General features: G+C 39.0%; 1 protein-coding gene across 2 annotated transcripts in view; it reads right to left on the bottom strand.

Annotated features, from left to right (window-relative positions):
• The window catches only part of PLPP7 (phospholipid phosphatase 7 (inactive)), a 53,251-nt gene that overhangs the window by 27,046 nt on the left and 12,419 nt on the right, over window positions 1–13,786 (bottom strand). The window contains exon 1 of one of the 2 annotated variants that reach the window (XR_008915346.1): window positions 1–13,786. This exon is cut by the window's left edge and continues 16,580 nt beyond it. The exons of the other annotated variant lie outside the window; for it this stretch is intronic. The gene's annotated coding sequence lies outside the window, so the exon portion shown is untranslated. 2 annotated transcript variants of the gene reach the window in all.

Here is a 13,786-nt window from a genome sequence, read left to right as displayed (position 1 = left end):
ATAAAAAGAATTTATTAGAACCCCTTCTTGGCTTATTATGTCAAATAGTTTGTATAGTATTGGGGTTAGCTGTTCTTTGAATGTTTGATAGAATTCATTTGTGAATCCATCTGGACCTGGGGATTTTTTCTTAGGGAGTTCTTTGATGGCTTGTTCAATTTCTTTTTCTGATATGGGATTGTTTAGGTAATTTATTTCTTCTTCTTTTAGTCTAGGCAATTTATATTTTTGTAAATATTCATCCATATCACTTAGATTGCCATATTTTTTACCATATAATTGGGCATAGTAGTTTTTAATGATTGCCTTGATTTCCTCTTCATTAGAGGTGAGGTCTCCCTTTTCATCTTGGATACTGTCAATCTAAATCTCTTATAATCAGAGAGATGCAAATCAAAAGAACTATGAGGTATCACCTCACACTGAGCAGATTGGTCAACATGACAGCAAAGGAAAGTAATGAATGCTGGAGGGGATGTGGTAAAGTTGGGACATTAATTCATTGCTGGTGGAGTTGTGAATTGATCCAACCATTCTGGAGGGCAATCTGGAACTATGCCCAAAGGGCGAAAAAAGACTGTCTGCCCTTTGATCCAGCCATAGCACTGCTGGGTCTATATCCCAAAGAGATAAAAAGGAAAAAGACTTGTACAAGAATATTCATGACAGCTCTCTTTGTGGTGGACAAAAATTGGAAAATGAGGGGATGCCCTTCAACTGGAGAATGGCTGAACAAATTGTGGTATATGTTGGTGATGGAATACTATTGTGCTAAAAGGAATAATAAAGTGGAGGAATTCCATGGAGACTGGAACAACCTCCAAGAAGTGATGCAGAGCGAATGGAGCAGAACCAGGAAAACATTGTACACAGAGACTGATACACTGTGGTACAATCGAACGTAATGGACTTCTCCATTAGTGTCAATGCAATGTCCCTGAACAATCTGCAGGGATCTAGGAGAAAAAACACTATCCTCAAACAGAGGACAAACTGTGGGAGTAAAAACACAGAGGAAAAGCAACTGCTTGACTACAGGAGTTGAGGGGACATGTCTGAGAAGAGACTCTAAATGAGCACACTAATGCAAATACCAACAATATGGAAATAGGTTTGAATCAAGAACACATGTGATACCCAGTGGAATCGCGCGGTCGGCTGGGGGGTGGGGCAGGAAAAGAAAATGATCTTTGTCTCCAATGAATAATGTTTTGAAATGACCAAATAAAATACAGGTTTTTTTTTTTTAAAGAAAGTTATCCAAGCAGTAAAGAGGTTAAGTGACTTGCTCACAGTCATAGTCAATATATGACTTCCTGGCTTCCAGGCCATCTCTGTACCTCTTCTATCCTGTCTTCTTGCCTCAAGTCTCTCCTCTTTATAGTCCATCTTCCATTCAACTGTCAAAATGATCTCTTTAAAGAAAAAAATCAGGCAGCTAGGTGGTGCAATGGATAGAGCACTCAGCTTGGAGTCAGGAAACTCTGAATTCAGAGCCAATCTTAGATACTAGCTATGTGACCTTGGGCAAGTTGCTTTACCCTATTTGCCTCAGTTTCTTCATCTATCAATGACCTGGAGAAGGAAATGGCAAATTATTTCAGTAACTTTGCCAAGAAGACCCCAAATGAGATCACAAAAACTCAGACATGACTGAAAACGACTCATCAACAAAAGTATAGATCTGATCATGCCACTGCCTAGTCAATAAATTCCAATAAATCTCTGTCACCTCCAAGATCAGCTACAAAATTCTCTGCTTGGTGTCAAAAGCCTTTATAACCTGCCTTTCCTTCCTCTACCTTTCTAAGCTCCTCACCCACTATATCCCTCCATGGACGTTGTGATTCAGTGACACTGGTTTCCTTGCTGGTCTTCACACAGACACTCCTTACTCCATTGTTTTCACCACTTTTTCCTTTGCCTAGAATTCTTTCCTTCCTCACCTCTAATTTCTGGTTTTTTGGCTTCCTTCAAGACTAAGCTAAAATCCCATTTTCTATGAGAAGCCTTTCCCAGTCCTTCATATTAGTGTCTTTCCTCTGAGTTTATCACCAATTTATTGTCTAGATCTTGTTTGTACAAAGCTGTTTGTATCTTGTCTCCCCCCATTAGACTAACTTCCTTGAAGGAAAGGACTAACTTTAAAATTTCTTCCTATCCCCAGTGCTTAGCACAGTGCCAGGCACATAGTAGGTCCCTAATAAATGCTTATTGACTAAATGTTATAATATTTGAGCTTCATAACAACTCTGAGGGTAGATACCAGGTGGCCCAATGAATACAATACTAGACCTGGTAACAAGAAGATCTGAATTCAAAGATGGCCTCAGATACTTCCCAACTTGTGTGGCTCTGAACACATATCATTTAACTCCTGTCTCAGTTTCCTCAACTGCAAAATGAGGATAATAATAGCACTTATATCACAAGATTGTTATGAGGATCAAATGAGATATGTGTAAAGCTCTTAGAATAGATCTTGGCATAGAGAAGATATTTAATAAATGCTTTTTCCTCCAACTTCTGATCCCTCCAGTTATGACCATTTTATAAATGAGGAAACTGAGGCTCAGTGAATTGTCCATGGTCACACAGCTAAGTAGGTATTAGATTTAGGAACCAAACATAGGTTTTCCTAGTTCCAGGCTAATGCTCTTTCTACAATAACAGGACATCCATATCATCATAGGTATTTGTTGGTCTTTTTGAAGGGGTCAGTATAGCTCCCCAAACACCCACAAAACCTACTTCTTCAAAGCACATTCCCTAAAAGTAGGAACAGTGCAATATTTCATTCTACTCACAGAGCACAATTTGTTCCCCAATTAGTGGGCACATAGTTTGTTTTCTGCCTATTTGCTATCATAAGAAGCAATGTTATTAAGAGATTCTCCTATTATCAATCCCAAGCAAGGCATAAAACAATGAATTGTGTTCTTGCCTAAATCATTCCCTGCTGCCATTGAAGATGTCCTGTATGGAGCCCAAAAAGAAGAGGAAGCAACATGATCCCAAGAATTAAAGAGAGAGAGAGAGAGAGAGAGAGAGAGAGAGAGAGAGAGAGAGAGAGAGAGAGAGAGAGAGGGAGAGGTTTACCAGGTGTGACTGGTCACAAATAACTGTGCTGATTGCATCTAACAATACAATACTATAGGGCCTTTTCAGTGAGATTCATTCAAAAAGAGATCGGGCAAGTATTTCACACAGAATAAATCAAATGATTGAAGAAAGCCTATTTTCCAGACTCTGATGTGCAGTTGAGTAGGCAGCCCATTTGTTGTCCAAGTCCATGGGTACATATATCTCAGACAATCACTGCAAGGGTATCTCAGAGGAGCTGTCATCATTATTGAATAAGAGGAATGGAGCAAGTTTGGATTTCATTTGGGAAACTGCCCAATGCTTTCAAGGATCCCAAGATGCTTCTTGACACCAAAACTCATCTTTTTAACAGCAAGTCTCCAGATGAGACTGTATACCTGTGAATCTTGGGATGCCTAAATTACTGAAGAATCAAAATTGCATGTGACTCCAAGGGCAATAGAGAGATGTGTGTTGGGTATAAATAGGCTGCAGCTTATCACCACTGATCATTTGTGGTCATGAAGTAGTATAAAAGATTTTTAGGATGTATATGATTAGAAAAATGAGTTAGGCTAATCACTTTGAAGAGGGTGAGATTAGGGTCAGATAGCCCAAGTGCTATATTATACCCATTATACCCACATAATGCTTTTTAAAGAAAATATTATCTTTGGTTTTTACATTGTCTTTATTTCCAAATCTATATTGTTCCCCTTAGCCTTTTCAGAGAGCCATCTCTCATAACAAAGGAAAAAAAACACTCTAAGGGGGAAAAATATAGCTATCATTTATATAGCACTTTATTCTTTTAAATTCTTATCTTCTGACTGAGAATCAATACCATGTATTGGTTCTAAGGCAGAAGAGTGGTAAGGGCTAGGCAATGGAAGCTAAGTGACTTGCCTAGGGTCACACAGCTAGGAAGTGTCTAAGGCCAGATTTGAACTCAGGACATCCCATCTCTAGGTCTGGCTCTCAATCCACTGAGCCACCCAGTTGTCCCTATATAGCATTTTACAATTTGCAAAATACTTTACAATATTATCTGATTTGATCCTTACAACAACTCTGCTATTTAAATTTTTATTTCCATGTTATAGATCAGGAAACCCAGGCAGACAAATTTAATTGACTTGCCTAGGGTCATGCAGCTGGTAAAGACTGAGGCTGAATTTGAACTCAGGTCTTCCTGACCATTGTTCCATATCCTCTGAGCCATCTGACTACCTAACTAACACATTAACCAGGTACATTAGATGTAGTGTTCCACACCTCTGTCCAACAGGGAAGAATGTGCTTTCTCATATCTCTTCTTTGAGGCCAAGCAAGGTCATGATAGTTCCATGCTGTTTTGATTTTTGTTTATTGTGGTTGTTTTTTCCATTGATAATGCTATAGTGTCTGTTGTCTTCCTGGTTCTGCTTACATTATTGCATCTGTTCACATACCCATGCAATGTTAAATGGCTTAGAGGAAGGCATTGGACAGGGGAAACTGACAAAAATTGCACAGGATGAGAAGGGGAACATCAGTTGTGACCACATTGATGAGATCATGGAGCCACCAAAGTGCTAAAAGCAAGAGGGAATCAATGAAGAGAGACAGAATGGTGTGGTAGACAGTGCCCTAGATGTGTGGTTAGAGAGACCCACGTTCACATCCCTCTTCAGATACTAGCTGATGATACTGAGTGAATCATCTCTATGCCACAGCTTCCTTATCTATAAAATGGGTGGTGGTGGTGGTGATGAGCTCAATGAGATGCCTTCTCACTCTATATCTGTGATCCTATGATTCTGAGCAAAAGGATGATATAGGCAGAACTGGGTACCAGGAGAGAACCAGGTCTGTGTGTGAAAGCCCAGTACCCCTTCTCTTTTCCAAGACAGCCATCAGAGAAGCATCTTGAACCTAAGATAAATAATTACCCATAACCAGCAATTGGGGTGTGGTGTGGGGGGTGTAAATATAATTCTGGTCTGGTACCCTTTTTCCGAGAAGAACAGAACAGAGCAGCTAGCTTATGACCTCTTCTCCAACACTCCTCCAGGTAGGGAAAGATTCATGCTTCCCCATGAACTGCATTTAGACAAAACAGATACAGAACCTTCATGAGCAATGTACACACACCTTTACATCTGTATTATACTTATCTGTTTACATGTATCATTTATCTGTTTGTTTCTGTGTCTATTTGGAGAATATCCCAAGTAAGCTTCTTGAAGGCAAAAATGCATAGGTTTTGGTAATCTTTTTGTTCCCAGCTGTGTTCAGTAATAGCAGCATATTACTATAGGTCTTTCAGATTTGGAAATTGACCCCTAAAACAACCATGTAAGTTTGGTAGCATAATTATTGTTATTTCCATTTTACAGATGATGAAACTGGGACTCCAGTTAAATGACTTGCCCATTGTCATGTCACTAATAAGAGCCAGAGATGGGACAAGAACCCAAGTCTTTCATGACTCCATTTTCAGTACTCTTTCCACTATGCCATCCTGTTTGTGGAACTGAATAATTATCTTTTGAATTGAAATTGAATTGACCTGATCCAGTACAATAGGATTCCTGAGGAAGCACCAAACAGAGGATAAAAGACCTGGGTTCTAGCCTCAGTTCCAATCTCTTGTACCTGACAGAAAGTAAGTGCTTAATAAAAGCCCATTTTCTCTACTCCTCCCAACTTCCTCTAGTTTCCTCATCTGTGAAATGAGGTGGGATTTAAACACCTCTAAATTCCTTTCTAGCTCTAAGTCTATGATTCTTTGACTCAGTGGAACCATAATTGCAAATTAGTAAATCAAGATCAGTCTAACCTGAAAGTATAGATGAGAGGAGGCACACCAGGCTGAGGGGTGACATTTTATAGAAGAACAAGGATACTGAACTTGGGGTTTGAATCTAAGATCTATTGCTTACCATTTTGTATGTTCTTGGGCAATTTAATTCACTAAACATTTATTCAAGTCATTTAACTTCTCCATTCTCTAGGTCCATAAACTTGGGTGTTCCCTTAGATTTCTTCTAGTCTTATACTCTAGGACTGACACTTCATCTCTTACCTCCTTCATCCTTGTCTAGTATGCTCTTCTTCACCTCTGACTCTTAGGAAACCTTTGCACCTTTTAGACTCAACCTTAGAGTCAAAGCCTTTAAGAGGCTTTTTATTATTTTCTTTGTTATTAGATTCTACTCCCTAACATATAAAATAGATGCTATTACCAAATGTGAGTCCATACCCTAAAGGAGTTTATACTCTACTAAAGAAGACATTTTCACAGATTAGAAAGATAGATAGGAGATTTCCAGTCAAGATGGTGGCTTAGAGGCAGCAAAAGTTCAGGCCTCTGAAAACCCTTCCTTACCGATCACAAACTGAATGCTCCTAGGGGATTGAAATTCAAACTTAACAACAGGACATAGCCGGGGAACCTCCTCCTGGACTCGGATCAAAAGGTACACCCCCCAAAAGCCGGAATCCTAGATCACTCAGGTCTAAGGGGAAAGCAGAAGGAAGGTCCCAGGACCCCTCCCCCCCAACCCAGAGTGCTGAGCCCGTGGCAGCAGCAGGAACATCAGGGCCAGAAAAAGGGCCCCAGGGCTGGCTGTTCTGAAGGGAGCACCTTGAAAGCAACCTGAGCCAGTCTCGAGAGCATCCAACACAGATGGCAGGGAAACAGAGAGAGACGGGGGGCTCCATCTGAGTCTCAGAGGTTTTTGCTTTGGGACACATCCAGTCCAACCCAGCTGAACATAATCCCAACAGGAGCCTTCAGAGTTCAGGGAGGCCAGGACCCCTCCACCCTTAAAGTGCAGGGTCCTCTGAAAGGACAGAAACCTCGGGGCTTGCAAAGGGGTTGCTCCAAAGGGCGTACCTTAAAAGTAACCTGGGCCAGTCTCAGGGCATCCAATACAGATGGCAGTGAAGGTTTTTGCTTCGGGGCACATCCAGACCAACCCAGTTGAACCTAATCCCATCAGGAGCCCTCAGAGTTCAGGGAGGCCAGAACCCCTCCCCCCTTAGAGTGCAGGGTCTTCTGAAAGGACAGAAACCTCAGGGCTGGCAAAGGCACTAAGGTACCTTGCAAACAGTGCTGTGCCAGGCTCAAAGCGTGGAAGTAAGGCAGTGGAGAAGCAACTGGAGGGAACTGAGAGCAGTAACACCTGAAACACCAGTAGGCAGGGGAGGGAAGACCCTGGGCTTCCCCAGGAAGACAGCACAGCTGAGGAGAATGGAGAACAGACAATTTGCCTGGGGCTAAAGCCTCGGACCATCAGACAGATACACTAAGAGCCAGTCCTCCTCACTCAGATAGAGATGGCAAACAGTACAGAAGTGCAAAAGCCTGAAAAAACCAAGAAAAGCAAGAAGAAGAGGGTGACTTTGGACACATTTTATGGAGCAAAAATACAAAATGCAGAGGAGATAGGAGAGGAAACACAAATAAATACTCCAAAACCTTCCAAAGGAAACGGAAATTCTCCACAAACTCTTAAAGAATTTAAATGGGAAATTATAAAAAAGATGGAAGCCTTCTGGCAGGAAAAATGGGAAACAATGCAAAAGGAACTCAGCAATATGAGAGACCAAAATATGCAAATGCAGAAACAGCTCGAAGCCTCAAAAAACATGTCAGACCAAACTGAAAAGGAAAACCAGTCTTTAAAGGTCAGAATCAGGCAACTGGAAGACAATAATCTTGCAAACGAGTAAGAATTAATAAAACAAAGTCAAAAGACTAAAGAATTAGAACACAACATAAAATATCTCACTGACAAGGTGACAGACCTGGAAAACAGAGGAAGGAGAGACAACTTGAGAATCACTGGTCTGCCCCAAAAAACAGAGAAAAACAGTAATCTTGATATCATAATACATGATATCATCAAAGAAAACTGCCCAGAGATTCTAGAAATAGGGAACAAAATATGCATTGAAAGAGTTCACAGAACACCCTCTACACTAAATCCCCAAAAGACAACTCCCAGGAATGTAATTGCCAAATTCCAGAGCTTCCAAGCAAAAGAAAAAATCTTACAAGAAGCCAGAAAAAGACAATTTAGATATAAAGGAACACCAATCGGGGTCACACAGGACCTAGCAATTTCCACTCTGAACGACCGTAAGACATGGAACATGATATTCAGAAAAGTAAGAGAGCTGGGTCTTCAACCAAGAATCAGCTATCCATCAAAACTGACTATATACTTCCAGGGGAAAGTATGGGCATTCAACAAAATACAAGATTTCCAAACATTTGAAAAGAAAAGACCAGAACTCTGTGAAAAGTTTGATATCCAAACACAAAGAGCAAGAGAAACATGAAAAGGTAAATATGAAGGAAAGGGAAAAGGAAAAAAATGTTATATTTTTCTTTTATTCAAACTCTCTTCTATAAGGATTATATTTATATCAATTTATATATATTAATATGTGGGGGAAATGTAATGTGTAACCCTCAAAAATTGTATGCATCATTAGAATAGTAAGAAGAATCACTCATAGGGAAAGTTTGAGGCATCAAGAAGATATGGAGAAAGGGGGGATAGAAAGAAAAAGGGAGGGGGGAATCATTGATGGTACTAAGATATACTCCAAGAAATAGGAAAAAAAACTAAATAGAATAATCTTTCTCACACAAAGATACACATGGGAAGAGGAGGGGAAGAATTCTCCTATAAGAAAGAGAGAAAGAGAGTTTTTACTTAAACCTTACTCTCAGTGAAATCAACTCTGAGAGGGAAGAGCATCCAGATCCATTGGGATCTTGAATTTTATCTTATCCAATGGGGTAAGGGAGAAGGGAAAACCAAGAGGGGTAGGAGGGGAGGGAACACAAAAAGGGAGGGAAAGAGAGGGGGGAGGGGGAGGGAACAAAAAGGGAGGGGCTAGAAAGGGAAACATATCAAGGGAGGGGACTAGGGGGACTTATTTAAAGTAAATCACTGGCTTAAAAGGTTATAGCTAAAGAAGAAAGGTCAGAATTAGGGGAGGATATCAAAATGTCAGGGAGTCCACAAGTGACAATCATAACTTTGAATGTGAATGGGATGAACTCACCCATAAAATGTAAATGAATAGCAGAATGGATTAGAATCCAAAACCCTACCATATGTTGTCTTCAAGAAACACACATGAGAGGGGGCAGCTGGGTAGCTCAGTGGATTGAGAGCCAGTCCTAGAGATGGGAGGTCCTAGGTTCAAATCTGACCTCAGACACTTCCCAGCTGTGTGACCCTGGGCAAGTCACTTGACCCCCATTGCCTAGCCCTTACCACTCTTCTGCCTTGGAGCCAATACAGAGTATTGACTCCAAGACAGAAGGTAAGGGTTAAAAAAAAAAAGAAACACACATGAGGCGGATAGACACTCACAAGGTCAGAATTAAAGGATGGAGTAAGACCTTCTGGGCCTCAACTGATAGAAAGAAGGCAGAAGTTGCAATCATGATATCTGACAAAGCCAAAGCAAAAATAGACCTGATTGAAACGGATAGGGAAGGTAAATATATTTTGTTTAAAGGGACTTTAGATAATGAGGAAATATCACTAATCAACATGTATGCACCAAATAGTATAGCACCCAAATTTCTAATGGAGAAACTAGGAGAATTGAAGGAGGAAATAGACAGTAAAACCATATTAGTGGGAGATTTGAACTAACCACTATCAAATTTAGATAAATCAAATCAAAAAATAAATAAGAAAGAGGAAAAGATGTGAATGAAATCTTAGAAAAACTAGAGTTAATAGACATATGGAGAAAAATAAATAGGGACAAAAAGGAATACACATTCTCCTCAAAACCACATGGCACATTCACAAAGATTGACTATACACTAGGTCACAGAAACATGGCATACAAATGCAGAAAAGCAGAAATAATAAATGCAGTCTTTTCAGATCATAAGGCAATAAAAATAATGATCAGTAAGGGTACATGGACAAACAAATCAAAAATTAATTGGAAATTAAATAATATGATACTCCAAAATTGGTTAGTTAGAGAACAAATCATAGAAACAATTAATAATTTTATCAAGGAAAATGACAATGGTGAAACATTCTTTCAAACCTTATGGGATGCAGCCAAAGCAGTAATCAGAGGAAAATTCATATCCCTGAGTGCATATTTTAACAAACTAGGGAGGGCAGAGATCAATGAATTGGAAATGCAAATAAAAAAAACTTGAAAGCAAACAAATTAAAACCCCTAGAAGAAAACCAAACTAGAGATCCTAAAAATTAAGGGGGAAAGTAATAAAATTGAAAGTGATAGAACTATTAAACTAATAAATAAGACTAGAAGCTGGTACTTTGAAAATACAAACAAAATAGACAAAGTACTGGTCAATCTAATTTAAAAAAAGGAAAGAAGAAAAGCAAATTAACAGCATCAAAGATGAAAAGGGGGAACTCACCTCCAATGAAGAGGAAATTAAGGTAATCATTAAAAATTACTTTGCCCAATTATATGGCAATAAATATACCCAATCTAGGTGATATGGACGAATATATACAAAAATATAAACTGCCTAGACTAACAGAAGAAGAAATAGAATTCTTAAATAATCCCGTATCAGAAAATGAAATCCAACAGGCCATCAAAGAACTCCCTAATTAAAAATCCCCAGGGCCTGATGGATTCACAAGTGAATTCTATCAAACATTCAAAGAACAGCTAATCCCAATACTATACAAACTATTTGACAGAATAAGCAAAGAGGGAGTTCTACCAAATTCCTTTTATGACGCAAACATGGTACTGATTCCAAAACCAGGTAGGTCAAAAACAGAGAAAGAAAATTATAGACCAATATCCCTAATGAATATAGATGCAAAAATCTTAAATAGGATACTAGCAAAAAGACTCCAGCAAGTCATCACAGGGGTCATTCACCATGATCAAGTAGGATTTATACTAGGGATTCAGGGCTGGTTCAATATTAGGAAAACCATCCACATAATTGACCATATCAACAAGTAAACTGACAAAAATCATATGATTATTTCAATAGATGCAGAAAAAGCCTTTGATAAAATACAAAACCCATTCCTATTAAAAACACTAGAAAGTATAGGAATAGAAGGGTCATTCCTAAAAAATAATAAACAGTATATATCTAAAACCATCAGCTAATATCATCTGCAATGGGGATAAACTAGATGCATTCCCAATAAGATCAGGAGTGAAATAAGGATGCTCATTATACCTCTATTATTTGACATTGTACTAAAAACACTAGCAGTAGCAATTAGAGAAGAAAAAGAAATTGAAGGCATTAAAATAGGCAAGGAGGAGACCAAGTTATCACTCTTTGCAGATGACATGATGGTCTACTTAAAGAATCCTAGAGAATCAACCAAAAAGCTAATCAAAATAATCAACAACTTTAGCAAAGTTGCAGGATACAAAATAAACCTGCATAAGTCACCAGCATTTCTATATATGTCCAACACAGCTCAGCAGCAAGAACTAGAAAGAGAAATCCCATTCAAAATCACCTTAGACAAAATAAAATACCTAGGAATCTATCTCCTGAGACAAACACAGGAAGTATATGAACACAACTACAAAACATTCTCCACAGAACTAAAACTAGACTTGAGCAATTGGAAAAACATTAACTAATCATTGGTAGGACGAGCCAATGTAATAAAAATGAACATCCTACCCAAACTTATTTATCTATTTAGTGCCATACCCATGGAACTTCCAAAAAATTTCTTTACTGATTTAGAAAAAAGCCATAACAAAGTTCATTTGGAAGAACAAAGGATCAAGGATATCCAGGGAAATAATGGGAAAAAAATACAAAGGAAGGTGGCCTTGCAGTCCCAGATCTCAAACTATATTACAAAGCAGTGGCCATCAAAACAATTTGGTACTGGCTAAGAGACAGAAAGGAGGATCAGTGAAATAGACTTGGGGCAAGTGATCTCAGCAAGACAGTATATGATAAACCCAAAGATCCCAGCTTTGGGGACAAAAATCCACTATTCCATAAAAACTGCTGGGAAAACTGGAAGGCAGTGTGGGAGAGATTAGGTTTGGATCAACACCTCACACCCTACACCAAGATAAATTCAAAATGGGTGAATGACTTGAATATAAAGAAGGAAACTATAAGTAAATTAGGTGAACACAGAATAGTATACATGTCAGGCCTTTGGGAATAGAAAGACTTTAAAACCAAGCAAGACTCAGAAAGAGTCACAAAATGTAAAATAAATAATTTTTACTACATCAAATTAAAAAGCTTTTGTACAAACAAAACCAATGTAACTAAAATCAGAAGGGAAGCAACAAATTGGGAAACAATCTTTTTTTTTTTTAAACCCTTACCTTCTATCTTGGAGTCAATACTGTGTATTGGCTCCAAGGCAGAAGAGTGGTAAGGGCTAGGCAATGGGGTCAAGTGACTTGCCCAGGGTCACACAGCTAGGAAGTGGCTGAGGCCAGATTTGAAACTAGGACCTCCCATCTCTAGGCCTGGTCTCAATCCACTGAGCAATCCAGCTGTCCCCGAGAAACAATCTTAATAAAAACCTCTGACAAAGGTTTTGTTACTCAAATTTACAAAGAGCTAAGTCAATTGTACAAAAAATCAAGCCATTCTCCAATTGATAAATGGGCAAGGGATATGAATAGGCAGCTTTCAGACAAAGAAATCAAAACTATTAATAGGCATATGAAAGTGTTCTAAATCTCTTATAATCAGAGAGATGCAAATCAAAACAACTCTGAGGTATCACCTCACACCTAGCAGATTGGCTAACATGGCAGCAATGGAAAGTAATGAATGCTGGAGGGGATGTGGCAAAGTTGGACATTAATGCATTGTTGGTGGAATTGTGAATTGATCCAACCATTCTGGAAGGCAATCTGGAATTATGCCAAAGGGCGAAAAAAGACTGTCTGCCCTTTGATCCAGCCATAGCACTGCTGGGTTTGTACCCCAAAGAGATAATAAGGAAAAAGATTTGTACAAGAATATTCATAGCTACGCTCTTTGTGGTGGCCCAAAATTGGAAAATGAGGGGATGCCCTTCAATTGGAGAATGACTGAACAAATTGTGGTATCTGTTGGTGATGGAATACTATTGTGTTCAAAGGAATAATAAAGTGGAGGAATTCCATGGAGGCTGGAACAACCTCCAGGAAGTGATGCAAAGTGAAATGAGCAGAGCCAGGAAAACATTGTACACAGAGACTGATACACTGTGGTACAATCAAATGTAATGGACTTCTCTGTTAGTGTCAATGCAATGTCCCTGAACAATCTGCAGGGATCTAGGAGAAAAAACACTATCCACAAGCAGAGGATAAACTGTGGAAGTAAAAACACAGAGGAAAAGCAACTGCTTGACTACAGGGGTTGAGGGAACATGTCTGAGGAGAGACTCTAAATGAGCACTCTAATGCAAATACCAACAACATGGAAATGGGTTTGAATCAAGAACACATGTGATACCCAGTGGAATGGTGTGTTGGCTGGGGGAGAGGTGGGGGGGGAGAAAAGAAAATGGTCTTTGTCTCCAATGAATAATGTTTGTAAATGACCAAATAAAATAATGTTAAAAGAAAGAAAGAAAAAAGAAAGAAAGATAGATAGCTAGAAAGAAAGATAGCTAGCTAGCTAGCTAGCTAGATAGATAGGAAAGAAGCAAGGGTAGAAAGGGAGAAGAGTGAGACA

This window comes from Monodelphis domestica, chromosome 1 (assembly GCF_027887165.1).
Source record: "Monodelphis domestica isolate mMonDom1 chromosome 1, mMonDom1.pri, whole genome shotgun sequence".
In the NCBI taxonomy this organism is placed as follows: Eukaryota; Metazoa; Chordata; class Mammalia; order Didelphimorphia; family Didelphidae; genus Monodelphis; species Monodelphis domestica.
This window is presented reverse-complemented; position numbering and strand designations above follow the sequence as displayed.